This window comes from Uloborus diversus, chromosome 2 (genome assembly GCF_026930045.1).
Source record: "Uloborus diversus isolate 005 chromosome 2, Udiv.v.3.1, whole genome shotgun sequence".
Classification (NCBI taxonomy): domain Eukaryota; kingdom Metazoa; phylum Arthropoda; class Arachnida; order Araneae; family Uloboridae; genus Uloborus; species Uloborus diversus.
In genome coordinates this window covers 80,105,898-80,131,985 of record NC_072732.1, presented here as the reverse complement: position 1 = coordinate 80,131,985, position 26,088 = coordinate 80,105,898, and the positions used below count along the sequence as shown (strand labels likewise).

Genomic DNA, 26,088 nt, shown 5'->3' with positions numbered 1-26,088 from the left:
ATTCAATTTTCCTGTTAAAAATTTTTTAGTAGAGCAGATGTACAAAGAGTTTAATTTTTATTTTTAAGGTACCTGTTTAACAACTAATAGATTATACGTGATATATATGTATTTATACCCACGTATATAAATGTATACCACAGTTGTAGCTCTAAAAATGAACAGAACAAGAGCATCAATCCCTTCTGATAATAAGATTTGTTTGATTGCTGACTTTTTTCAAACGTAAAAATACTTTTTCTATTTGGTTGATAACTATAAAAAGCACTTAACAAGAAGAAAAATGTGGAGGCCTTACTGCCAGTCATTTATTTCGGTTTTAAACAATGGAATAAGGAGTAGAACCATTGCTCAACAGTTTTCGATATGAAAGTCAAATGTACAAGAATAATGGCTCGAACCAATTCGTTTTTCTTTTATTTATATATTTTCTTTTATGTTACATCATTGATGCTTAATTCTGCATTGAGCGAATGTCTTTTTATTTAGAAAAGTTTCAGAAAAAGCTAATGATATGAAGGAAAAAAGGAAAAACCGTTCTCTCTTTTCTGCAACTTTTTTCTTACAACGATTCATCTGAAAATCATCTTTTTTTTGTGTGTGTAGGTCAGATTACGATAAGAACTATTTGTATTACAATTTTGTGATTCGTGTTATGTTATAAGCAAAGAAAACGTGGACCAGTTAGGTTGAGTGTAAAAAAAATAAAAAGAAAAAGAAAAAAAAAATCAACGAATGATGCAAAAAATGTTAATTCCGTTTTTGTACGTTATGAGCGACTCTATTTTATCAAATCAAACTTCTACAAAGGAGGATATCACACAACGTCTAAGTTCCAACATGAAATGATGAAAATAAATGATGAAATGCCATTAAAAATCCATTTTTGAAAGAACTTTTACCTCAACCAATCAGCTGCCTCGGAAAAAACTGCAAAATAGATCATTATTTATGCAAACAAAAAAAAAGAAAAACCGGAAAAAAGAAACTTATCCTATCCAATTAATTAAAAAAATAATAATAAATAAAAACCCCGAATAAGCTTGAGAAATATTTTACAAACTGTAATTTAACTTTTCAAAGCAAGAATGAAAATTGATCGGAATGTTTTAAAAAGTTGATAAATCTAAATTATGTTATTTATCCCTTTGGTCGTAACGTCTCAAACTAAGTGATGTAACTAGAAAAGGTACTCAATAACAACAAGTCTACCGTTTTTCCATCCTCTTTGTTTTCTTGTAAGATTTCTTTCAACAATTATTATTAAAGGTTAAGAAAAAGTCTATTACTATATTACTCTTTAGAAAGAACAGATGATATTCATTAAAATCATAACGGTAATAATTTTCTTTTGCAAGAAAGCTCATTATAGTCTAAAATAAGTTTAAAAAACTCCATTAACTTAAAATAATGTATACAGATGCTGATACTAAATTTTATTCCAGGTTATATTTCCAGAAACTTAGAAAAAAACTAGTTAAGAAAATTAGCAAAAACACACTTTAATAGAGAAACATAAACATGCGGTAACATGTGGATATAAACTTATATAATTTTACCATTGCGTATACCTTTTCTTGAACCATACTTTAACAAAAAATGAAAGATTCGAATTTCGATCATGACACCTGTTTCCCTGATATAAAAGATTCATGAACTATGTATTATGCCTGCAATCAATATTACCATTATTTATTTTAGTATGTATTTGCAATGAATGTAATTATTTCCATCTTTTATAAATTTAAATAAGAATTAAAATATCTATTATTTGATTGTGAGCTGATCATTTTACGATTTTTTGCAGATCGGTTGCAAAATAAAATTAAATTCGCTAATCATTGTTTTGCTTTTCAAATATTTAACTTAACAACAAATCGATTGAATGTAGGGGAAAAGGGGGGAGGGGAACTGTCTTTTCATGTTGAACTTAACGATTTGTCCACACGAACAGAAGATATTCTGTTTTGCAAGCAATATATATTTAATGTGAAAAATCGATACGACATTAACATTTACTAAACGCTATTCTAAGAAAAAGTTCAATCGTTTATTGAACTGAATTTTTGAAGTTACTCTGTTTTTTGTATTCATATTTTGCAACATTTATTGACTTGCATTTTGCAATATTAATTGTTTTCCATATTTCACTAAGCAAAGGGCCACTCTAAAGAAAATAGCACAAATCATGTGCGATGCTTTTGAGTTTTGAGAATCAATTTTAGCAATTTCCGCCAACTAATCACACCTTTTTAAAACCAATTCTGCATTTATTTTTGCACAATAAAGTATCAATGGCTTGTACACAAGTATTATTTACAATCTAGTTATCGTTGTTTTCCACATTTCACAAAGCAAAGGGTCTTTCTTAAGAAAACAATACAAATCATGTTCAACACTTTTGAATTTTGTTAATCAACTTTAATAATTTCCACCAGCTAATCATATTAATTGATTTTCCCCTTATTTGTGTATAATAAAGTATCAATGACTTTTACACAAGTTATTTATTTTACAAGCAAATTATAATAGGGTTCCATATTTCACTAATCATAGTCATTCTCATTAAAATAATGCAAATCATGCACGACACTTTTGAATTTTGTTAATCAACTTTAATAATTTCCGCCAGTAAATCACACTTTTTTTTTTAAATAATAGGTTCTCCATGTGGTTGTGTATGATAAAGTATCAATGACTTGTATTCAAGCAATTTATGCTACTAGCATTTTATATTTCTTTTCATATTTCACTAAGCAAAGAGTCATTCTCAGCAAAATCGTACAAATAATGTTCGACATTTTTGAATTTTGTTAATCAATGAAGTTGTTTCCTTCTGTCACAAGTACTGAAGGAAACAACCTGAAGCTACCAAAGTTTAGTCACTGAAATTAATAGAATAAGCAATAATAATAATAATAATAATAATAATAATAACAACAATAATAATAATAATAATAATAATAATAATAATAATAATAATAATAATAATAATAATAATAATAATAATAATAATAATAATAATAATAATAATAATAATAATAATAATAATAGTAATAAAATGGAGCAAAAAAAATTAATTTTCAGAAACGTTAAATTTTTAAGTATTTTTTTTATGTGTCCGATTTTGGAAAAAAGGCACAAGTGATGTACTTTGGCACACTACTTCACATGCTCGCTGAATGTTTACGCTTGCTGTACCGAGTTTCCGGGTTATGATAATTAAAAAGTGAAGTAAATATTGTGCTCTGCGCTAATGGCATCAGTGAACGGTATTTCATCACTTGTGATGTCATGTGCAGAAGCGTAAAAAATGAAATTGAATATGACAACCACTAAAATAATAGGGTTGTTTCCTTCAGTCAAAAGTACTACTTTTAACCACTGAAGTTAAAAGAATGAGCAAAAAAAAATAATAATAATAATAACATGGATCCAGAAAATACTTTCATTTTCACAACATTTACTTTTTAATTAATTATTTTTAATTTCCGATTACACGCCTTGTTTGAAAAAACAAGGCGCCTTGTTTGAAAAAACAAGGCGTGTTCTTTATATCTTCACAAATGATGTACTTTGGATGATTCCACTTTCGCGCTGAATGTTTACGTTCGCTGTCTACCGCATTTCCAAGTTTTGATAATTCAGATGCGAATTAAATATTGCGCTCTACGCTTGTTTTCAATCATATCGTTGCCACTACATATGAGTAAAGAAGTGAATTAAATATTGCGCTCTGCGCTAATGACAACAGTAAATGGTAGTTCATCATTTGTGATGTCATGCGCAGAAGCGTAAAAAATAAAGTTGAGTCTGCGCATCGATTTGAATATATATTTTTTAATATTAAACTTTGTCAAATTATATAAAAAGTGGTTAAATCCTGTATTTTTAAGCACGCCCTTTCAGAAAAAAATACTTTCAAAATTTCGGAAACAACGCAATTGTAATAATTTCCGCCAACTACGCATACTTTTCAAAATTAATTCTCCACTTATTTGTGTTTAGTTAAGTATCAGTGGCTTATGCACAAGTATTTTTAATTATTTTAACCACTGCGAGTAACGAAGTGAACAATCAAGTTAAAAAAAAATATTCTAATTATAAAGAAGAGTTATGATTACAGGACAAGCAAAAAATAAAGTAATAATTGTAAAATAATTGGTTTGCAAATTCAAGGGGAAAAAAAAGCTTTTTACTTCCTTTTACAAAAAAGGAAGTATTGTATTCGCGAAAAAATTGTCACTCAAAAATCGATCTTAATTTCCATTTTGCTTACCCCCCGAATGAATGTTGAGTTTTTTTTTCGACTCGACCACACGTGGATATATGCTAGGAACGTACAGACACCCGAAATATCCATTTTGACGATCCACGAGTTCATTACAACGAATTTTCTCGTGACGTCTGTATGTATATATGCATGTATGTATGTGCGTACGTGCGTATGTGAGTATGTATGTCGCACAACTCAAGAACGGTATGTCCTAGAAAGTTGAAATTTGGTACGTAGACTTCTAGTAGGGTCTAGTTATGCACCTCCCTTTTTGGTTGCATTCGGATGTTCCTAAGGGGGTCTTTTACACATTTTTTTTGGGAAATCATTGTTTATTTCAATGCTAACTCAAGTGGTGTTATAATTTGTGAAACACAAAACGAGCATAAAAGTTCGAACAACGAGAACATGCTTATGAGTGTAAAACAATTCAAACATAAAATTTTTTGTAAACATACAATTTTTGCTGCATTTAATGCATATGATTTTTTTTTCTTTTTTTTGATTGGCGTAAAAAGAAACATTTATTTAAAAGTTTTTTTTTACAGCATTAGTTGGAACTGCACTGATTGTTTGAATGTATTTTGTTGAAAAGCATAACTTGATAAGTGTAAGTAGTTTTTCTTGTTTTGAAACGTGATGTTTTAATGTTTGAGATTAACTTTTTTAGTATTTTAAGAACAGATTCATCATTTTAAAAATCTCCTTTAAGTTTGATCCTGTTTCTTAGTAAAGTTTTGACAAAATTGAATTTCGAGTGTCAAAGCTAAACTAAAACTGGTCTTTAATTGTATTTAAAACTATTTTTAGCAATAGCCTTATTTGATGATTGAATTGATATAATAAACTGTCAACTGACAAAAAAAAGTGTTTTAAAAAAAGCTGTTTGCTAAATCTTTAGAATATGTAAAAATTACCTTACATTAAAAAAAAAATGTTGAAACCAAATATAGAATCGTGGTACTTAGATATTAATGTATGGCCATTTTTTGAATGTCATTTATACATTAATAAATTAAAACACTCAGTACGTGCCTAGTTCGATAGTACGATTTAAGGGCTGAATGGACTTTTTTTTTTTTTTTTTCAAATTTTATAGGAATGATTTTTTTTTTCTACATCATATTAGTTCAATAGTTGATGTAAATAAAACATAACGACAAGAAATACATATTTTATGTATTAAACTTATATATCTTGCTGACCATTGCTCTTTAGTGGAGAAAATAATATAAACAAGTCTAATAGATACCATACTAGGAACCAATAGAAAAACTGCTCCTATAAATAACGAAAATCATATTGAGATAACTATGGAACACTGTTCAAAAGTCACACAATTCAAGGTAGATTTATAAGCATTTGAAAATTTCAGTTTCTATTTTTGCGGCCTGAAATGGTGCTTGCAATGCAATATAACTTAAAAGCGCAGCTGTTATAAAATTCATTTCATGTTATCAGTCTTTAGGCCAACTTTGAGGAAAAAAAAAGACAGAAAGGTGTTTAATTTCATCTGACAAATTGTTGTGTGAACAAACGTGGCAAGCATCTGTGACTTCTTGTTCGTGTAACAAGATAAAGCTGCCATTTGGAATGGAAACAGAGTAGAAAAAAAGAGTTTGAGTTTTTCTTTCCCTTTTTAAAACTTTTTTTTACACTAGCTGTATGAAAAATATCGTTGATTATGTCATGGGATGTAAGGAGAACAAATCTTAATAAAATTGAAAACAATGCACATAAATCTACACTTAATAACATAAAGCTGAAGAGTTTGTTTGTTTGAACGAGCTAATCTCAGGAGCTACTGGTTCGAAGTGAAAAATTATTTTTGTGTTGAATAGTCTTTTTTTTTTTTTTTTTGAGGACTAGTGGTACCCGCACGGCTTTGCCCTTAATAGAAAATTAAAAGGTCTTTTGGTTCGCCTGTATATTTACAAATAATGTATGGTGAATTTTCTCGCCAATTGGCTTGTACCCATGTTACGCTTCCACGTTATGATAATTTCGTAATTTACTCGTCCATCTTATGATATTTTTGTTCTTAAAATTGGATTGGAAAAAGAACCACATAAATTTTCGAAAAATCGCTTCGAGGAGCACACCCCCATGGTACAAACTAACTTTGTGCCGAATTTCATGAAAATCGGCAGAACGGTCTAGGCGCTATGTGCGTCACAGAGATCCTGACAGACAGAGATCCGGAGAGACAGAGGGACATTCAGCTTTATTACTAGTAAAGATAAAGATAAAGAAGGCTATAGGCTATATAACATTACGCTATGATTAAAATGAGTGGAGCAGCAATAAATTGAAATTAAATCAATAATAATCATGATGCATTTTTTGTTACACCAATAGCTCGAGCTTTTGTTGTCCGATTAGCTCAGTCGGTTCAGCGCTCGGCCAGCAACCTTAGGGTCTCGGGTTCGAACCCGGCTGTGGGCGGGAAGATTTTCAGAATTTATTACCCGGCTCATTTAAAAATTGATTAGTTTATGAATCAAAGGTTTTCAATTAATTTTTTTCCGATTTTCTTATTTAACGGAAAAGATCTATGTGGATAAGGGTGTTTAGATTTTTTACTATATAATCTATACATATAATAAAATAAGATGTTTGTGTGTGTGTGTGTGGCGCGCATCCCGGGAAAACGGTAAGACCTAGAAAGATGAAATTTGGTATACAGGTGTAGTTTTTGCTGAAGTTGTGCACCTCGGGCTTCGATTTTTGATATTTTAATTAGAAAAAAAGTTATTTAATGTTTTATGTGATTTTTAGCACTTTTTAGTTAAATGTTAATCTTTTTTTTTTTACTATATAGCTTACTTCTACATTTTCTGACGTGATGACCACGTGTTTTTTCGGCAGCGCTTGCTTTTTTTCTTTCCTTTTTTTTGTTTTATTTAGGGATTGCATTTATTTCTTTTTTCATCCCCCCCCCCAAGCTGGACCTTTCGCTGTATCTATATTACGTTACATTTCATAGTTGTGCGCATTAATTCAATAAAAACAGCGAGATTTTTTTTATCTTTGTCAAACGCTACTTTTTGCACACTACGGGGAATTTGAGCTTTTTTTTTTTTTTTTTTTTTTTGTGCTCTACTTAAATAAAAAAAGCGGTTTTTTGAGTGTTCTTTGTTTTTATTAGGAAATGGGTGAGGAGGTCAAAATAAATAGAGATGGATAAGAAAACGCAGAGATAGATTTTAAAGGTAGATAGCCGCCGAAGGCGGCAATCTTGGCGCAAAAATGTGAATGGCATAAAAAAAAGATAGAGATGGATTGATTAATACTGCTGCCAAATTTATTTAAACAACCGCCGAAGGCGGCAAACCTGAAGTAAAAAGATAAATGACAAGTTAGCCAAACAGCCGCCGTTGGTAGCTGCTTGCACATTGAATGTCAATGCCCCCCTCCCTCCCCCACATACACCATGACTTTGAAAAAACAATGCTTTCACATAAAAGTGGAAGTGCTTTTTGTTATTTTTCGACAAAATTTGCATGAAGAGTACGTCGTTTGTGTCTCCCCTCCCCCTCCTTTAAAAATATTCCAAACGACGAAACTGGAGACAAATCTAGAAAATATTTTATTCAAATTATTAATGATATAGATTGATTGACACCGCCACGAAATTTATTTAAGCAGCCGCCGAAGGCGGCAACATTGGCGTAAAAAAACGAATGATAATACTGATTTATAGAGAAAAACATTGATTAATGTCGTCGCTAACTGTTTAAGCTGCCGCCGAAGGCAGCACCCCTGGCGTAAAAAGGCGAATGGCGTAAAAAGGCGGACCAGCTGGTCGCCGCAGGCGACTAGTAATAATCTATACATATAATAAAATAAGATGTTTGTGTGTGTGTGTGTGTGTGGCGCGCATCCCGGGAAAACGGTAAGACCTAGAAAGATGAAATTTGGTATACAGGTGTAGTTTTTGCTGAAGTTGTGCACCTCGGGCTTCGATTTTTGATATTTTAATTAGAAAAAAAGTTATTTAATGTTTTATGTGATTTTTAGCACTTTTTAGTACTTTTAACCTCACAGACCCCGAACCAATCGCGCCAGACAAATATTTTTTGTACTATAGTGTCGGAAATTTAATTTTAAATATGATGAACAAAAAAATTTTGAAGATAGAGCAATTTTTGTATTTTTTATGAATTTTTGAAAAAACCTTTAATTTGCATGTTTTTATGGGTTTTATTTTTTTCTAATATTATCCTGCGAAAAGTATCAAAGCCTCATTTCTGAAATTTAAGTTGGAAATAGTAAAAACATTTCGCCCTCTTCAGAAGAAAAAAGTTCTTAAAAATACGCAATAGTTTTTTTTTACAATTTTTTTAATGCTGAACACATCATGTCCTTTCACGCATCAGTCGAAAAAAGCGTTCTTCAATCTTTTATGCCTGTGACGTCACTACTTGGGTTTCGATTCGATATTTACAATGGAATCTTAATCGCAAGTAATGTTAATCTTTTTTTTTTACTATATAGCTTACTTCTACATTTTCTGACGTGATGACCACGTGTTTTTTCGGCAGCGCTTGCTTTTTTTCTTTCCTTTTTTTTTTTGTTTTATTTAGGGATTGCATTTATTTCTTTTTTCATCCCCCCCCCCCAAGCTGGACCTTTCGCTGTATCTATATTACGTTACATTTCATAGTTGTGCGCATTAATTCAATAAAAACAGCGAGATTTTTTTTATCTTTGTCAAACGCTACTTTTTGCACACTACGGGGAATTTGAGCTTTTTTTTTTTTTTTTTTTGTGCTCTACTTAAATAAAAAAAGCGGTTTTTTGAGTGTTCTTTGTTTTTATTAGGAAATGGATGAGGAGGTCAAAATAAATAGAGATGGATAAGAAAACGCAGAGATAGATTTTAAAGGTAGATAGCCGCCGAAGGCGGCAATCTTGGCGCAAAAATGTGAATGGCATAAAAAAAAGATAGAGATGGATTGATTAATACTGCTGCCAAATTTATTTAAACAACCGCCGAAGGCGGCAAACCTGAAGTAAAAAGATAAATGACAAGTTAGCCAAACAGCCGCCGTAGGTAGCTGCTTGCACATTGAATGTCAATGCCCCCCTCCCTCCCCCACATACACCATGACTTTGAAAAAACACTGCTTTCACATAAAAGTGGAAGTGCTTTTTGTTATTTTTCGACAAAATTTGCATGAAGAGTACGTCGTTTGTGTCTCCCCTCCCCCTCCTTTAAAAATATTCCAAACGACGAAACTGGAGACAAATCTAGAAAATATTTTATTCAAATTATTAATGATATAGATTGATTGACACCGCCACGAAATTTATTTAAGCAGCCGCCGAAGGCGGCAACATTGGCGTAAAAAAACGAATGATAATACTGATTTATAGAGAAAAACATTGATTAATGTCGTCGCTAACTGTTTAAGCTGCCGCCGAAGGCAGCACCCCTGGCGTAAAAAGGCGAATGGCGTAAAAAGGCGGACCAGCTGGTCGCCGCAGGCGGCTAGTATATATATATATATATATATATATATATATATATATATATATATATATATATATATATATATATATATATATATATATATATATATATATATATATATATATATATATATATATATATATATATATATATATATATATATATATATATATATATATATATATATATATATATATATATATATATATATATATATATATATATATATATATATATATATATATATATATATATATATCAATTGTTTTTCATTATTATTACTGTCCCATGCAACGCTGGGTACGTTTACTAGTACTATATATAATGAAAATCATATACAAAACGTTTTCATACTTTGCTTCAAAGAATGAGAAAAAGAGCTATGAGATAAAAGCAAACTTTAGTGATCGTTTTTATGTTAGCGAACAAAATAATAAAAAAGTGAGCGAAGAGTAATTGAAAGCTTAAAGGAAATTTCAAAAAACGACATGATTTTTAGCAGGGTAAAAATAATTCCAACACATGTTTTACTAGCTTGAATAATACATTTAAGATCAACAAAAATAATTCACGCAAAGATGGTTTTGTTTAAAAAAAATAAGTGTTCGATGTGAAACACAATATTAAACATAATTACTATTTCAAATTAGTATGTAAAGATTATAAGAAATCGCAACTTATTCCATAAAACGAGAGCTCTAAATTAGTCTTAAAATATTGATGTTGCTATAAAAAGCTTATCTATGAATGAAAATTCGCAATAATTATAAAAATCATTTATAGAGCAGCAAAAATTCTTCAATTTACAGTTTTTAAGTATGTAGATCAAGTATAATCAATAGTTAAGTGCGTTATTTGATTGCATTAGTTACATTTCTGGACTTTTAAACCCTTTTAGCTGATTTTACACAACACTGTGTAAAATGCATCCCCCCCACCCCAAACCCTAAAACTTGAAATTTTATTGAACGGTAGACAATTGTACATTTGCATTTTTAAAAAACTGTATTTTTATAAATGTGAAAACTGATTTTTGAGCTTGCTCTCATTGGTAATGACACAAAATATTCAGTAAGAGAAGCAAAAGGAGAAAAAAAGGGCAAATTTTACATGAAAAAAAGGGGGGGGGGGGACAGAAAACCCATATTTCCTGGTTTCTAGTTAAAAAATCTTTTCACGAAACAATGGAACTGTTCATTTTTAAAACACAATAAAAATTAATCATGGACATATATGAAAAAAAGAGTCACATAACATATTTCATGTAATGAAAGTATCTTAACTGATTTACTTATTATTTTTCAATATAGTTGCATAGAAAGCAGAAAAAAATAAATTGTGCGTTAAAAACTCTTTTTTGCTTAACTTTTTAAATACCTATGCTTTTTTTCTAATTAAAAAGAAATAAATGAATCGAAGTAGCACTATGCATGAACATTTTTGGGAGGTATTCCTGAAAAACATTTTATGAAACGACATATAAATAAATTTATAATTAGCAACAAATATTTTCTAACATAGAACACATCTGGCTTGTACTTCATTCTAGTAACACATTAAGATTGGTGGAAAACATATAACAACTTTGTAGCAGTAGTTTCAAGAAATGACTTTCAGCGAATGCAAAAACAGAAAACATCTCACCTCTTCACAACTGCAGACCCGGTTTTCTAGAATTTAAGTTCAACTTAAAAGACGAATTGTTTAGAATTTGGAAAGGATTCCAAGATTTAGAGCGTTGCATTCTTGTAGGATATATTTTCTCCCCAGCTTTTCCTGAGCCTCCAACACTCTAGCTGCCATTTGCTTTCGGGAGAGTGTACTGAATCTAGGGCTGTGGTGCGCCGGAGAGCATAGAGATGGCGCACTACTGCACCTGTCTCTGAAGCATTGATCAATGAGCAGTGCATCCCAGCGGCATCTACTGCTGCATCCCAGAACTAAAGTGGTGAGCCCCGTCGACAATAGATGGCAGTACGGGGAGGGGTTACTATTTTAGGAGGGAATGCCAGCCAAAAACAATAACTTGGGTGCAGCGAAAAGCTTTTACGTCGTTGTTTGTGGTGTTTAGAGGAATTCCATTGGAGTAGAAGGCGACGAATGAATTTCTTAATTTTGAGTTTAGAGAAAGAATTTTCGGTTGAAAAAAAGAGGAGACATTATTAATGAAAAAGATTCCAAAAATGGAAGAAAAGAAAGAAACAAGATCTAAGATATTGTTTCTTTCAAGATCTTGTTTTTGTTTCAAGATATAAGATCTTAGATACACTAAGATCATCAGAGGCGCCCAGATGGGAGCTCCCTATGACCTTCCAAAAATTTCCACATTCGGGAAATTTTGCTCACGATTCGCAAATTTAGAGACAATATTGTACTTTTAAGATTATTTTTTCTTTCTTTAAATTTATAAATTTGTACTTTATTTTTCGGTAAAATTAGAATTTCATTCTGCAAATTGAGAATTCTCCCCCCCCCCCTCCCCAAAATTTCCGTTCAGAACGTCCCTGATGGTTATATTTCAATACAGATTATTGAATATCGGTTAACTCAAGTGGTTGATTTCATGACTTTTGACATCAGTGTTTGGTGCCGTGTGTGTCAACAGAATGTCTTCATATTCCATGGACTAAACTGCAATCTATTAGAATCTTTCTGGTTAGTTGCTAGTGAGCCCGAGATAACAGGTAGCTCCATTTGAACACAACTATTGTTTATTTGGATACTTGAATATAAAGTAAAAATAGGCTTGTCGGTTTTCTTAAATGTTCAACCGGGACACCAGATGTGGGACACCTCCCCTCCCTCGTGTCGCGGGTATTCAAAAAGGTTAACGTCCTTGGTTGGTTTTTAGGTTATTTTAGAGGTTGGTTCCTTCTCAATGATATGAATGACTAAATGATTACTAACTATGAACCAAAACCAGGAGTTGACCAAAGCCCATGACACAAGCAAATAACACAAACATTTTATTTCTTACTTAAGTAAGTAGAAACTATTTTAATGAGTAATAAAAATTTTAACAATATTTTCATGTACTTTTCATTGGCTAGAACTTTTTCCGGTTTTAACTTTTTTGTAAAAATCTTCACAAGCTAATTCAATATTAATTTTTATGTTAATGTTACAAATAACAAAGTAATTATTTAAAAAAAATCCTTCACGGTTTCTTATTTTGAGACTTTCTTGGTCATCTGTAATGAAATGTATCATTTACCGGGGCGTGAAGTAAACCGGGCGAGACACCAGAGTTTTGTCTGAAATACGGGACTGTGCCGGTCAAACCGGGACGTCTTGCAAGCCTATGTTAAAAGAACTTTTACGTTGCTGCTTGTGGGATTAATAAAAACTGCGTTGCACTAGAAGGTGAATAAACAATTTTTTAATTTTGACTAAAGAAGAAATATTTTTTTTTATCGGTGGTGCTTCTGATTAAAAAAAAAAAGAATATATTGTAAAAGAAAACATTAAAAAAAAATAGCAGAAAAGAAACAAGTAAGCTACACAATGTTTATTATGATATCTTGCATGATAAATATAATTTGAACGTGAAAAGTGCTTTGACGTTGTTATTTGCGATATTTAGAGAAATTCCGTTCAGCTAGAATGAGCTTTTTAATTTTGTGCAGGAAAGAAATATTTTTTCATTGGTGTAGTTTCTGATTCAAAAAACAAGAAGTTCCGTCCTGAACTTAATTTCCTGTATACCAAACTTTTCCTGTATACCAAAATCGACTTTCTATTATCTGATCAATATTCTCAATAATGGCTAGAATCGGAAATTATTTCAAACATATTTTTAAATATTTTAAGCTGATTTCTAGGAATAAAATATGCCTTATTCATCTAAAGAATTTGAAGCGAAAAAAAAAATGAATAAATAAAATTGCAGCACCTTTTAAAAAATCAGCTTAATACACTGTTTTCCATTAAAAAAAAATCTTTAATCACTTTCAAAAAAAAAAAAAGAAAGAAAGAAAGAAAAAGAATTAAAATTAATAAGCTCATTTAAATAACTACAGTGGCTCCCAAAAGTGTTCGTACACCTACAACTTCCAATGAAATAGGCCCCATGCATTGGTTAGAATTAATATTTCGGAATAGGTATTTAATTATAAGATCTATGATCTATTTTTAACAAAACTACATGAACATTTTTAATAAAACATTAAAACTTTTTTTTTTAAATCAAAAACCAAAAAGTACCGGAAATTTTATCTCAAAGTCTTCGTACACTTTGAAAAAATGTCGAAAAATTGGCAAATAATCTAACTTTAAACAAAATTATTATTTAGTAGGATATCATGCAGTATCAACAACAGCTTTCAAACGTCTGGGAATAGATTTCATTGCTTTTTCTTTCCTTTTTTTATGCAATTTTTGAGTAAGTGTTCAGCCACTCTTCGAGTCTTACTGTTTCTAGTTCGCTTTTCGTTTCAATGGTGTATTTTCGTAATGTAGCCACCAGATATCTCCAACATGTTGCATCAAGTTTAAATCTGGCAATCGAGGAGATATTTCTAAGTTTAAATTTTTGATGCCCCAAACGCAAACGTGTACTTCTTATCGTTACTTTGATAAAAACAAAGTTGTTTCCGATTACCAAATTTTGGGCTAATAGTTTAAAATTGTTTTTTAAAATATTTAAATGAACAACATGATTCATTGTTTCTTCAAAAAATTCTAAATTTTCAAGTCCTGATGCAGTTATGCACCCTCACACAAGAACACCTTCACCGTCCTGATTAACTGATCCAACTAAGTTCTTAAGATTAAATTCCTCATTTTTTTCTATTGACAGATATACAACAATTTAACCCAAAATATTGAATTTATTTTCATCTATAAGTAAGACGTTGTTCCAAAACCTTTTGAGCTTATTTCTCATTGATTTTACGACGGAAAGCGTAAGCTTACTGTTTTTCTCACGAACAAGAAAATTTCTGCGTGAAGAGGTCCCCTTTAATCCAGCTAATCAGAGAACTTGACGAACAATTTTAGGTAAAAACTAAACATAAAATGTTTTATTCTATCCTGCAGAAACTTTTTCACCACTTAAATGTGTATTTTTCATAATTTTTTTAACTGTAAATCTCCGATCACGCTTTGTTTACTTCGCCAGTTGACCTTTTCTTACCTTGTTTTTGATCCGATTCTTGTCTTTAAAGCCTTTTATCAAGAACTTCACTATAGAATGGTATAAATTAACTAATTTAGAGCCATTTCAAACCAATTTTTGGCTACTGTGAGGGGAAAAAATCAAATTTCGAATCGTGTTTGTTGTTTTCTACTCATACCTTCCATTTTAAAATATTAAGCAGAATATTAGGGAATAAATAAACATAAAATTGAAGGAAAATGACTTTACAGTGTCATTACAATGCAAAAATAATAATAAAAAAACCACATATGATAATTTAAATCATGAATTTATTCGAAAATATTTCAGTGTATGATGCCTTTTGTGGCGTGTTTTTTCTCTGCTTCTTCGTTTTTTGACAAATTGCAAAAATAAAATCTGGCAATGTTTTGAAAAAAAAAAAAAAAAAAAACTACTGGGTTTTATTCAGAATGGCATAGGAATGGTGTGAAAAAAAATTGGACTTCATATTCGAATTTAGTTTTGCGTTATTTTGGTTTTACTACAAAATTTCAAGGTGTACGAACACTTTTGGGAGCCACTGTACATCGTTTCAAAAAAAAAGAAAAAAAAATTGTTTGCTTTTACCCTGTTGCCAAAAAACAACTAATGTACTTTCAAAATAAATAAATAAATAACTACAAAATGTCAACTTAAAGAAATAATTTTCATTATCAAAAAACAAAAAAAATAAATAAATAAAAAATTAAAATAAATAAATAAATAAATAAAAATCGTCTGTGCATATCTTTATATAGAAACATAAAGGACTTCGAATTCGCAACTTCAGAGCTCGAATACGCTACCTTGCGGTGATTAACAATGCTTCGGACCCACGTGCTTTCTTTGGGGTAAATTACAGTGTTCAGACAGTTTATGGTGTAATGTAATTTCAGAAGAATAGAAGAAAAAGCTTCCCACAAACACGATGAAAAATTACTGTCATTCACAAAGCGTCAAAGCAAGTTATAAGTTACGGCATTTGTTTGTTTTACCTTTTTCATTCGACATTAGACAGTGACTGCAGCGCCCCCTATAGTTTATTAGAGCTACGAATTTCTCTGCCAAACACTGAATACATAAATTGAAACTTTAGCGTGAAAATAAAAACAAATCATATCAATAATAATTATTTGAATGTGAAAACTATGGCTGCGGAGTCGGAGTCAATCTCATTTTTGGACAAAAGAGTCAGATTCGGGAGGCCGGAGGTTTTTAAAGGCTCATAGTTAGAATGTGTCATTTTCCCTTTAAGTCCACTACTCTGCGAATGTTTGTGGAATCGGACTTATTTTGAGATAAAGGAGTCGGAGTCGAATTTTCGAGAGTCAGAGTCAGTCATTTTTCCCCCTTGTATAAAGTTTTGCCAAAACTACGAAGTCAGAGTCGAAGTCGGGAAGTCGGAGTCCGACTAATTTTCGGGCACAGGAGTCGGAGTCGGAGTCAGGTGCCCCAAAACTGTCAGAGTTGGAGGTAAGAGTTGTTCGTCGAGAGCTATTTCCAACAAAATTTCTTTGAAGTAAATCCGCCTTTAAGTTCTGAATCTATATTGATTTCCAGTTTTCCCGTAGGCGCTAATGTTAAAGGATTTGAACTGATCAAAATTGAACGGAAAATTGTTCAAACCAAAAAGATATTTTCTATACATTTTCTTCATCAAAAGCTTTTTCCAACCAAGTGTTTTGAAGCAAATTTGCCTCTCAGTTCGAGATTGCCTTGAATTTCCCCCTAGGCGCTAATGTAAAGTTTTCTTGAACTGTTCAAAATTGAACGAAAAATTGTTCAGATCAAAAAGTGAAATATGGGAATGAGGTGTCTTTGTTGAGATCTTTCGAATAAAAAAAATGTTCGAATCGTACTATTCACTCAAAAGTCATTAGGGGGAAGGGGGCAGACAGACCGACCGACAGACATCCCCCCCCCTCAATACCCTACTTTCCAATTTTTAATTTTTCAATATTTAATTAATTATTTTATTTCTTTTTTCTTTTCTTTTTGTTTTGTTTTTCGCGATATTTTTAAGATGCATTAAGCCTTCTTTCGTGCTTTTTTCTTCTTTCTCTAACTTTTACTGTGAAAGTAGGCTAAAAAAGGAAGATATTAATCAAAAGCATTAGAAAGAATGGAAGAAAAGAAACAAACGAAGTACTCAATGTTTATTGTGGTATCTTAGATAATAAATGTAATTTAAACGTGAAAAGGACTTTTGTATTGCTGTTTGTGGTATTCGGAGAAGCTCCGTTCTAATAGAAGACGGAGAGAGATTTTTTAATTGAAAAAAACGGTGTTGTTAAATTGAAAAAAGCAAAGTATATTAATAACAGAAATCATTAGAAGAAATGTAAGAAAAGAAACGAACAATCTACACAATATTTATCAGGATATTTTAATTAATGAATGCTTCTCAATATTCTTTCAACAGCACAGTTGCTAATTTATTGTCACAGACTTTGAAATACTAAATAAGACGCGTTAAGACGAGTTAATTGAAGTCAGTTCTAACACAAGAATGAAAAGGGCCGCAGATGATGAAAATATTTCCAAAAAGGACTCACTTTTCCAAAACAGCATCTATGATCAACTTTTAAGTTGACGACGAGTCAAGTAACTAAACCCTTTAAGTAATGAACAACTATTTTTTACCGCTATTTTTGAATCTCGTTAAGTTTTTTTCTAATGCCTAAACTTAAACTTAAAATTTCAGTGCAAAATCAGAATCATTGGGAGTGAGAAGCGCAAACTGAACTGTATTCAGAAGTTGAAGTACACTCTGTCACAAAAAAATACATTAACCCAGAAGGAAACGAGCGATCTTCACGAAACTTAAAATGGATGTGGCCTATGACAAGATAAGGAAATTATTACAAATTCAGATGAAAAGATTTTTTTTATTAAGAAGCTATGACACAATAAAGGTCACAAAACCGTTAGTTGTATAGCCTCCTCTAGCAGCTATAGAAGACAAAACACGGCATAATATGGAGTGAAATACGTTACCTATGACCACTTTAACTAAATTGGGATTTGTCGTTGGAGATAGCATGCCTCCTGTCGGTCACAACCCAGCTAATCAAGTGCAGCCAATCGGTGAAAATCCAATCCATCGCAATGGACGCCGGTTCGAGATACCGGCGTCTTTCAGTCTTCAGGATTGTTTTTCTTGATACCATCAGTTTCTTGGAAGGTGGTAAACGACATGGAAATAATGTTAGCGATCTTGTTGATACGGTAGTGGCCGCTCTTATGATGTGCGATCTTCGCGCTCATTTCTGTTTCTAGAATGCCTTAACCAACCGCAATGGAGTGATTCATTTATTTTTACCTACACTAAGGTACTATCATATCCCTCCGACCGAGGTAGCGGCAGATACGCGTGTACAACCAACCTGCTTCTCTGAGACCTACTGTACGTCCCTTTAAAAAGTCCAACAATCGTTCGTATACCTCCAAAACGTTGTCAGAGTCACAATAGCGTCCTTTCTACTCGACAGTTTCGTTTGAAGTATTCTTTGACACAAGCATTCTCACTTTCAATCGTACCAATCTGCGCATCTTGTATGCGCATAGCGCGCTTACCCTTTCGTCACTGGCAACGAAATTTAAATCATCTCTTACCAATTTACATTCCTGCCGAGTTTGTTGGTTTCAGCTCAATTTATTCTTGATGCATACATGTTTTTGTGGCAAAGTGTACCTCAACCTTTGAAGACAGTTCAGTTTTCGCTACTTAATCACTCCCACAGGGTGGCGACAGATCAGGGAAATCAGGGAGATCAGGGAAAAGTCAGGGAACTTTATTAATCAGGGAAAAGTCAGGGAAATATCAGGGAATTTTGAAAAAATAACAAAAAATCAGGGAAAATTTATTTTATGAAGAAAATTTTTTTTTTTTTTTTTTGCTTTACAAAATTAAGTACTCTAATTCCCTACGCATTTTCTGCCAATGATCTGTTAAAAAAAAAAGTAAAATTAATGAGGTGTGATTATACACTGCCGTATATTTGTGCATCTTTTTTCCTCAACGTCAAAGTATTGAATCTTACTTATTAACCAAAGGATGAATTTCCTAAGATTGCTTCTGTGTCTGTTAGGTTGTTTATTTTACCTAGCTTGAAATTTCCTTTTACGCTTTCAATGCTAAGTAAAATAAACAACCATACAGGCAAAGAGGAAGCCTTCATTAATGCCTTAGCTTCTTTGTCTTTATTCCGTTGTCTTGAAGTGATTAGCGTACTGTAATCACGATCTCAAGAAGAAATCTTTGGGTTTTGAATTAATACTATAAAAGCTTAAAAGTTATCACTTCTTTGCATTTTCAATTTAATTGCTAAAACTGAACTTTCAATAAAAAAAACTTTGTTTTTTGCCGTTATACTATTTGTTGCCACCGCAGATTATAAAGGTTTTCTTTTCTTCAGACTTAAGTGATTCTTTAATTTTATAACCAAGTTGTATTCCTTTATATGTTTTAAAATTAACTAATTGCTTTTTTTTTCTTGCATTTCAAAGTTTTTTGTTACAAAAGCAATCTAAGATTTTTTTTTCATTACATACTGAAATGATTTTAAATAGAGTTAACTTGTGTACTTAAGAAATTTTTTTTATATTGTTAAAATGCTGTATTCATTCATTAAAAACTATGTTCTTGATTAGAGAAAAGCTCCCTATGAATGATGTCAAATGGTTTCATCTGTTTTGCATAAATATTCTATTCTTTAACTATTACTTGTTATTCTTGCAACAATTATTATACTGTTTGAAAACTTAGTTCAAAATGACTTTAATTACTTTTTAGTTCTATCTTAAATACACATATGTTTTTAAGAGTAATTTTAATAGTTTTTGAAAATTCTCATGCTAAGTGGTTTCTGGAGGTGAAGTATTTTTTTTTTTTTTTAATTTTCTATAATCTTTCCATAGTAGAAAAATTTAATGTACTCCCTTTTGTAGGTTTCCCCCCCCCCCCCTCCCCAAAGATTGACTTGATATATTTTTTTAACCATTTTATTAAAAAAAAGTAACATATATAATACTAAAATATATCTTTAGTTCAACAACTTTACACAGCTTAAAACGTTAAAAATACTGCATTTTATACAGATATACAATGGATTTCAAGTTGAGCAAAGAAAGAAAACCATTATCATTGGTAACGTAAATCAGGGAAATTTGGTGAACTTAATCAGGGAAATCAGGGAAAAGTCAGGGAACTTTTTTTCACAGTTCCTGTCGCCACCCTGTCCCAACAATTCAGATTTTTAACTCAAAATTTAAGTTGAAGCCCGAGCATTTCAAAACATTTAATGAAATTTTAAATTAGCGGTAAAAAATAGTTGTTCGTTGCTTCAAAGTCTAAAGCATCCTTTATCGGCATTTTTTAAACTACATCTTCAAAATTTATCTTCAAGAAAATACTGGTAAAAAGAACAATTTTGGAGAAAACCGCAAAACAAATCTACCCTTTTTTTCCGTTTTTTATGATCATTTGAAATTTTAAGCCATAAATTTCAATGGCACTTATCGTCTTCGGAAGACGTTTGGGACCCTTATTTTTGCTATAATATTGTTTCTCCAGATGTGTACTATCAACCCTTAAAGTTTTGCCCAAGAGTTCAGAAGCAACCTGTATATTGTATGAAGCATAAACCAAAATATAACAAAAATAAATTTTACAAAATAAAATATTCTTTGTATTGTTTAGTCTTAAAAGGTTTTTTTTTTTTCTTGTTGATCCAATGATCAGAACAGGCTACGAAACTTTATAATTTGACAGTGAGCAGTTTATGTAGTTCAGAAAAAATATTTTCTTATTGACAGTTACTGAACAATTTAAACTGTCTCCGGTTACTATTACAAGGGATTAAAGGTCTCAAACCCTTCAATTAAATTGGTATATACGTATAGGGGAAACCCGGCTAAAGTGGATAACCCGGGCAAAGCGAATTTTGCCTATAACTCCCAAATAACGGCCGGCAGCCGCGTTGTCATAGCCACGGTCGCCTGTTGCCGCTCCGTGTGCGGCAAACACGTCGGGACAAGTTCACATAATACAACGCCAGTGAGCGAACAAAGTGTGTTTTGGAGAAAAAAATATTAGTTTACAGAGGTTAGTGTTTCCTTTATAACTTTAATACTATTTGTGACATGTTCTTTGTTATGAGTAGGATTTGATGTTCGATTATGTAGCTTTCAACTATCCGTAGATGACGAGTTTAGATGCTCTGGTTTTCTAGTAATTTTTAGTAACCTCAAAAATGTACCTGAAGTGCAAAGCGGATTGGGCAAAGTGAATACCATATTCACTTGTCCCGGTCATGACACGTCACTTCATTCGAACCTGAAAGTCCTTCAATATTAAGATCTCAAGACAATACTACCATTGAAGATCATCCTTATACTCCCATGGGATCTGAAACAACAGAATAAGTCCAAGGCAATGATGCCACTCAAACCTGAAAGTTCTACGAACTACTACAGTCCTTCCATTTTACTACCTATTCCTCATCCTGTAAAACCAATAACAACACGTAAATAAAAACTACAGAGATCTACACTCCAGGCAAGTACTCCAGCAAAGGACAATCAAAGACAAAAATTTGAAAAATCAAAAAAGACTTTCATGAAGTAACTAGATGGTGTTTCGACAAAACCTTCTCAGAAGACTATTAAAAAGACGAAGTACCAAAAAGACTAATCAAAAATCTCTACTACAAAACATAGGACTGCATACCAGAATGATAAGAAGAAGGAAGAAAAAAAAAATAATGATGTAAGGTGCATTTTCTGTGATGAAATGTTCATTGAAGAAGCTGATCAGCCAACAGAAAACAGGATACAATGTCATATTTGTACTGAGTGGTGTCATAAAGAGTGTTCAGCATTCGAAAATGGTAATGATTTTGTTTGTAATAATTGCAATGATTAGTATTGTAGCAGAAAAATGTTTTTTTTTTTTTTAATATGCTCCTAAATTTTGGATGTTGACTTTTTTTAAAAAAGTCTTTGCTTGTTACAATAATTACTGCAATAATTAGAATTGTATAAAAATGCTTTTTAATATGAGCCTTTAATTTTCGATGCTTATTTTATTCTTAAGTTCAGTTTCTTTGTTTGTAATACAACAACAATTAGCACTGCAGCAAAAAATGTTTTTAAATGTGTTCCTTTTATTTTCTACGTTTATTTTATTTTTAAGTTCAATTTCTTTGTTTGCAATAACTACAATAATTAGCATTGTAGCAAAAAAATGTTTTTTGGATATGTTCCTTTAATTTTCGATGGTTATTTTATTTTTAATGTTTAGTTTCATGACAAATAATGTTGCTGTTCGCTTTGCCCTAGTAACGAATCCACTTTACCCGGGGTGTTGGGCAAAGTAGATATTCATGCCATTCTTGAAAACTGGCCTTATATCTAATGGTGTAATTAATATTAAGGACAACTGTTATTGCATTACGCAAGTGCATTAAATGAAGACTGATTATAAACATTTGTTTCAATTTCTAAAGTTATAACTAAACGACAATAATCAAGAAACGCTTAAGGTATTCACGTTACCCGGGTTTCCCCTATGTTCTATATTAAAGAGTTTTTCGTTGAAATATATTGCTTGTCCCGCAGGTTTCAAACCGTGTTCACATGTGCCCCAGGCTTGCTCACATGTGCCCCCCTATAGGGGCCCATGCGAAATCTTTTAAGATACTCACAGCATATGGCTGAAAGAAATCTCCAATCTAGATTATTTGACTAAAAAAGTTTACTTCAGTGAAAAGGTTGCGTTTCTTCGTTACAATATTCTATATATCGCACATTTAGAAGAAGAGTTGCCACAATACGAAGAAATGAAATTTTACAGTAGAAGCGTTTGAAGTTGAACTCTTCAGGCAATTTGCATTAAGAAAAGTAAGTTTGATGTGCTCTTCAGTGATTAATATTGGAACGAAATACTTTTAATTTTTTTTCCAAAGAAGATAACATCATTTGAAGCCCCTTTATGCGAAAAAAAGAGAAAAATTAAAATTTCGTACTGTGGCACTCTTCCAAACGAGCGATATGTATTTTTTTTTTTTTCAAACCCAAAACTTCAAGCAAAATCTCAAGAATCGGAGAAATGTGTCGAAAACCCTTACATCTCGGGGGAAAACCCGAACTTTGCAGGCCCTGATTTGAACAACTTTAAAAACGCAGAGACATAAAAACGAAACGTCGTGTTTGTACCCAGAATCACTCCCCGCCAAACAAATCCTCGTACCATCTCGAAGGCGATCCACTTCGTTTTGAAACACAGCAGTGCAAGGTGGGTTTCTCATTTTTCAGAAACACATGTGCAGTCTTGGTGTTGAGCCAAGGAGATAATCGCTCGTTGCCAAGATAAAGGGGAACGACGGGGTTGGCCTCATCCCAATATCTTCCATTTCGCAATGCACCACAGTCGAGGATGCGGAGGGAAAAATATAAATAAATAACGGAGTGTGGCGAGGCTTGCCAAAGCGACTTTTTTCTGATGCCTCCGACATCTTAGTCCACGTTCGTAGTTCTGTCAAAATAAAAGTATTTTGAAGGGAGAAAGCTTGAAAGAATGAAAAAAAGTTTAGTGCTATTTTCGTGTAGTACTTATCCTAGAAGATACTGAATGGTATAGCTCTCGTAGTTTTGTGCATTTATTAAATACTAGTGGTGCCGGCACGGAAGTACTTTGCCCGTAGTAGAAAATTAAAAGGTCATTTGGTTCGGCTGTATATTCACAAATAATAGATGATGAATTTCCCGCCAATTTGCTATATTCATTTGCTTGCCCATGTTATGGTTCCACGTTTTGATAATTTCGTAAATTAACTCATCAACGTTGTGGTGATTTTCTCGGTAAAATTTTCTTAAGATTGCAATAGAAGAACAAATTAGAATTTTTGAAAAATCGCTTCAAAGTGCACACCCCCATACTACAAACTAATTTTGTACCAAATTTTATGAAAATCGAGCGAACGGTCTAGGCGCTATGCGCGTCACAGAGATCCTGACCGAGATCCAGACAGAGAGACTTTCAGCTTTGTTATTATTAAGTAAAGATACCAACAGAGGAAGACGTTTTGGAACAATATTTCTTATTTATCAATTATTACATTTGAGCTACTTCTACATTTGTCGTGGTTAGAACGATAGTGGTGTGAGTTATTCCAACATGGTTTCGATGTAAATGAAGATGTTGTAAAAACGTCTGCAATAAAACTTCAATTTGGAAATTTTAACTTTGAGAGCAAGAATTTTATTCAAAGACAGGTTTTTGCTTCAATTTTTATCAAAAGTTACTTTTAACTCGTCTTAAAGTAACTTTCAATGACTTATGCCTCGGTCATTCAACATTTAAGATGGATTTATTGGAAGAAAGTCAAATTCGTGTAAAAAAAATATTATAAATATGAAGATAGGAATTTTGGCAATGGCGTAGAAACTTACTTCACTACTGTTCTCAACTGAACAGCAGTTCAGGTTCGTGGACAAGTGTGTACCCCTAGTGGCCGACATATTTTAGTTTTTTTTTGCACAATTGATATAATACTTAATGGAAGAGTTAAACAGAAATCCAAATCCATGCATAACTCAAATTGTTAAAATTTTGACTTCCACCACTATCATCCTAACCTGTCCAATTGACTGGATCCAAAGTGTTAGACACAAAATAGCAATGTAAGTTGAATGGCAATTTTTTAAATCAAAACTCGCTTTCTTTGCAGTGAAAGATGAGTAATTTGTGGTTCTGAAGCACATGTGAGTAGTTTTCACTTATGAAGCGTAACCACGTTGATTTATTAATTCCAAGTGAGCTCTCTAAACATTATTTTATGCACGACTGCAGGTTTCGAGTTTATAGCAGAATTACGGTAACCGGGTCGCATTGGCGCACTTTTTCAAAAATCGCCAAATTTGACGCCAGAGTCTCCGAAACATCTTTTTTCTTTCACTTTCAATGTAAACAAAGGAAATCCTTCTAAAAAAAGTAGACCGAAGAACCTTGGTAAGAAAAAACACTGTTTATAGAGCAATCACGAATAGCTTATTATCCTCGCTTGACCAAAGTTGATATTACTCATATTTTTCAGATTACCATGACAATAGTTGTTTTTAACCCCCGACACACAAGGGAAGGGGGTCATAAGTTTAACGTGTCTGTTTAACCCACGACGCACAAAGGAGGGGGGTTATGAGTTTGACGTGTCTGTGTACCTGTGTATCGGTCTGTGGCACTGTAGCACCTAAATGGATGGGACCGATTTTGAAGAAAAAAAATGTTAGAAAGAAGAGTTCGTCGAGATTGTTCTTAGTTAGGTTGCATCTTTAGATGACATTTATTAATGAATATATTAATAAAAATTTCTAAAAGGTTTTTTGCGATTTTTGCAGTGAAAACATGTTTCAAAATTTAAAAGTTTAATACCAAAATAAAGGTAATTCTTTTCCGCGTCTGATAGAATGTGTTTGTAACTTCCATGTTATATGGAATTATAATTATAATGTTTTTTTAAAGCAGATTTTAATGACCGCTACGCCTCTATTCACGCGATTGGTAATTGAATTTGTTGTCGGCCGACTAGGAAATTAAACGCAATGATTGAAAATTTTTATCTGCATCCAGTTTCTATATGTCAACAAATACACTGGCCTCAAAAAGTTAAGGTACAACCGGTTTTTTGCGTCTAATTTGCAAATAAATGAACGTAGAAACAAAAAATTTGGAGAGCATGTGCATTAAATAGTTTTTTATTGAATGCGTCATAGAAATTATATAAGTAGATTGCAAAGACGATTTACAACAAAAAAAGCAAACTTTGCAGAAAAGTCCATTCTTGAAGAACACAGACCACCACAGTGTTACGTAGTAAAATGTCATAGAAACAATACAAAAATGGATTCTAATAAGGAATGTGTCCCCCCTCCTAACTTGAGTACATTGGCAGCATCGATTTTCCATGCTGTTTATTAAGTTTTCGGACACGGGAATAGGAAGCGAAGACCAGACACGGAGTAACCCTTGTTCCAGCTCATGTAACGACCTTGGTGGAGGATTTAAAGCAGCAAACTGTCTGCCAAGATAGTCCCAAAGGTGGTCTATCGGATTCAGGTCTGTAGATCGTGCTGGCCATTCCATTCGTTCCAAATCGTAGTCCTCAAGGTACTCCTCAACAATCCGAACTGGGTGAGGTC

The 26,088-nt window shown here is 32.3% G+C and overlaps 1 protein-coding gene across 1 annotated transcript in view; it reads right to left on the bottom strand.

Annotated features, from left to right (window-relative positions):
• The window catches only part of LOC129235249 (stress-activated protein kinase JNK-like), a 115,321-nt gene extending 103,820 nt beyond the window's left edge, over positions 1 to 11,501 (bottom strand). The window contains exon 1 of the mRNA XM_054868958.1: positions 11,397 to 11,501. The gene's annotated coding sequence lies outside the window, so the exon portion shown is untranslated. The remainder of the gene's footprint in view (positions 1 to 11,396) is intronic.
• Between the last annotated feature and the right edge of the window lie 14,587 nt (positions 11,502 to 26,088).